The 3731-nt window shown below is 40.3% G+C and overlaps 1 long non-coding RNA gene across 1 annotated transcript; it reads left to right on the top strand.

Annotated features, from left to right (window-relative positions):
- Positions 1-1943: 1943 nt before the first annotated feature.
- On the top strand, positions 1944-3202 carry LOC140925163 (uncharacterized). Its single transcript, XR_012164373.1, has 3 exons — positions 1944-2488; positions 2660-2922; positions 3066-3202. It is a non-coding gene; the product is annotated as an uncharacterized lncRNA (long non-coding RNA).
- Positions 3203-3731: the final 529 nt, after the last annotated feature.

Below are 3731 nucleotides of genomic sequence, written 5' to 3'. Positions count from 1 at the left end.
TTGTTTTGTAACATCCTACTGTTATAGACACTCCTGAAATAATAAGAACAACGGAGACAACTCCGCAAATCTCTACTGCAAATGAGTTTGACGATCTGCGACATTGAAGCGAGTTACGCGGTTGACAACACCTGAAGTATTTTTACAATGAAATTTCAGAAGCAAAAAAATCGTCTAGCACTTCCCACATCCTTTTTTCAAGGCTGAGTAGCTTTACGGACTTCCTGTCACGTTGTAAACCCCTGGGGGTACTCCTGGGAATTATTGTGGGGGTGTGTCGCCCGGCAACCTCTTCCCCCGTCGGGGGGACTCCGCATATGAAAGGGGTGGGGATGCTGGTCGGAAATTTTGAATTAGATTCCTAAAGGAGACCGATCTGGGCGTGGCCCAAGCTTTTTTGGATCCCTAAAAGAGGCCATGTTAAAACACAGACAAACGATAAAACTTGGATTATGTGAATGCAGTAAATAAAACGATTTAAAAATATACATATCAAATTCCTCCTGATTCATATTTTTATATTTTTTTGCGTGCAACCCTAAACGAGACCTTCACGGCTAAATATGATGGCGTTTTGCCCAGAACACCCTAAATGAGACCAAAATCCGAAATATACAACCCTAAGCGAGACGACGAGCATCCCTACCACTTTCATATGCGGAGTCCCCCCCCCCCCCCCCCCTCGGGCCTCTTCCCCAGGAAGCCAGGGAAGAGCGCCCTGTGGACGAGGTTAATCGCCCGGTTCTCTAAATCCAGACCAAAAAATGTAATTTTCCACACTCCTCTTCAGATCTGGCCTTCAAGCAAAAATTATGTCATCATTTCTTGGATTAGAGCGCAACAAAAAATTTCTTCAGATGCTCTAGTTTGGAATTCGCATCAGTTTCTACTTCGTTCTTATTCATTTGTTTCACTTTCAGCCTAAAAAGGCCCAAAAACCATACGCTTAGGGGCGGCACATACCTGTATGGGTTAAATAAGGGAGTACCCCCCCCCCCGGTATAAAACTCGTTAAAACAATCTCATTCACACGACCCTCTCAGTAGATTGCCTGTTTTCTAGAAAATGTTCGCGATTGTCATATCCAGACCTATCTCTAAGACTTCAGCAAAGTAAACAAGCACTTGCCTCTACAAACTTCCGGTCACGTCTTATGAGCTGTTGCCACTTGCTACTTCCTGTGCTAATGAATACAGTGAAACCTGTATTAAGCGGACACCCTCGGGGAATACTGTAGTGTCCGCTTAATACAGGGTGTCCGCCTAATACAGGTTTCAATAGATAACGTCATATGAGGTGTCAAATGCCATTCAAATGAACTGTGGAAACGTTTAGAATACTCCCAGAGACTATGACGATATATGTTTGCATGAATTTCTTTATCAGAGTCGACCAATTGATCATAGTACCTTAAACGCAGATTGCAACTCAAATTTGCAGAAATCAGATGAGTGAAAAAAGCCCTATACAAACAAAACGAAATAGAAAACAATACTGTACTGAGAAACTAATCAAATAAGTTCGTCAAGTCACGTTTTTTAATGTAAAAATCGAAAAATTTGTGGGTAGTACTTCGAGGCAATCTTTCGCATTTCCGGTGTCTGGCTTGTTGGGTGGTGGAATTGAATTCCAAGTGTCCGTTTAATACAGGTTGGTAACAATAGAAATGACTATTTCAGGTACTTTTTAGGTGTCCGCGTCCGCTTAATAGAGGTGTGCGCTTAATAAAGGTTTCATTTAAAATAAATAAGGAAAATAAATTTGGGGACTTTGGCTACTGTCCGCTTAATAGAGGGTGTCCGCTTAATACAGGTTTCACTGTACAGTGAAACCCCGCTTTACGGACATTTACTTAATACGGACACTTCATTTTTACGGACAGTTTTTTTTGTCCCTGAGGAAAGAAAGACCTTACATTTTCTCTTAATTCAACCCGCTTAAAGTGCAACTAACCCCCAAAAATGTTTTTCGCTAAATGAAATCTCCTTATTTTTCTGATTACTTTTGCGAAAAAATTATCGTGATTGACAAAATCCTCGCGTTTCCATGGCATTTTAAAGTTAGGTCTCTTGTGTCCCATTACCGAGGTTCGTGGGAGCTGGGTACGAATGTTGTTGTGACGTCATCGAAGGAGGACATCTGCCGCGAACTCATGAGTAAATGACCGAGAAGCGAGAAAGGGAAAATCATTTTAACAGGTTTTAAGCGAGCGGGATACTAAAACGACCAAAATTCAACGGAATATGTCTTTAAGTGATTCAAGTTCTGAGAGAAGTTTTAATTCAGAAGATTCTGAGGCAAATCTGGCCGAAGTGGAAGATGAACAAAGTGATCGCGAGTCGCAAGTTTCATGTGAAGGCCTGGAAAATGACATTGCATATGCTGATGAAGAATAGCTAAAAAAGTACGAAGAAGAAGTTGATGAAACAAATGAGCTAGAGCAAGAACTACGGGGAAGACTTGAAGAATCAATTCATGTGGATTCTTGGTGAGTGTCGGCAAATTTGTAGTATGATCGTGTGAAGATCGATGTAAAAGCTTATGTAAATAATCGAGTACTTGCTTGTTCGGCGGCGTGATTGCTGTATGATGAGAGTTGTTAGCTGTCGCTACAAAAAGTGTTATTTTTGTATGATTCTAGCTACCTTGATTGTTACAGGTGTTCCTGTGGAAACTGCAGCCGTGTTGTCCTTCAGAATTTGAGCGAGTGCTACTGCTGCCAGGAGCTGTAGTTGGTTGCAAAGAAGCCGTGTGTAGCGAAAGTGTTCTTGAAGATATTCAACTCGAAACGGCCTTAAGGTGTATCACACAACATCCTGGTTTTGGTCCTGTCTGCCTTCAAAAGTGAAGCTTACGTATGGCTGGCGAACGTTTCAATACCAAAGCCAAACAGAGATATAAACAAACTGGAACCGAAGAAAGGTGAGATAGTTTTTGTTATTTTTGTACCGCATTGGAGTCAAATACGATCGATATGGTACACACTCGATTTGAAAACATACAAATTCTTTAATACATCGTCCAGCCGAAATTAAATACTTTTGTTGTTGTCTTTTTTTTTACAGTTACTTGCGTAGCATTGCCTACAGGGAGTTTTCCAGGCTTGTCTACAAGCGAATTCCTCTTCCTGCGTATGCTTACAGGGAAATAAGAAAACAATTTCCTGTCGGCAGAAATGAAACCTACACTGGATTCGAACTCGACGAAGATGATTAAGTAAACTTTTTAGGCTTTTTCCCTTGTAAATTATTCTGTTATTAAATTGTTGATCATCTGGTTAACTGTCTGTTTTACTTCATCTTTTGTTGACGTAAACAGTAGATTCATTTTGAACTGTAGCTTTTACCACTATTTTTTTTTCCTTCTGATATACAATTTTATAAATTTCACTAAGCATGTAAAAAAAAAGAACTAGTGATAAATCAACAGGTGGGGTGTTTGCCCGGGGGGTACTCACCATAATAGCCTATAAAGGGAGGCTCCACCTAAAAGGGGTATCTTTTTCTGGCTTTAGTATATGAGAGGGTAGGGATTTTACTCGTTGAAGTATATGAAAGGGTAGGGAAATCTATCATTTGGGTCTGTGAAATGGCTAGTAGGGCTCACAAATGAATTTTATGGCTTTATAAAGTCAAGAAAACGTTCTATTTGTGTGATTGATTCCAATTTAAAAGAAAGTTCATTTAAAGCGGTCAAAAGAGATGCAAAGTTCTAAACAGGGTATGTGAAAG

This window comes from Porites lutea, chromosome 14 (assembly GCF_958299795.1).
Source record: "Porites lutea chromosome 14, jaPorLute2.1, whole genome shotgun sequence".
Lineage (NCBI taxonomy): Eukaryota > Metazoa > Cnidaria > Anthozoa > Scleractinia > Poritidae > Porites > Porites lutea.
Note: the sequence above shows the minus strand (reverse complement) of the source record. Positions and strands in the feature narration are given on the sequence as shown.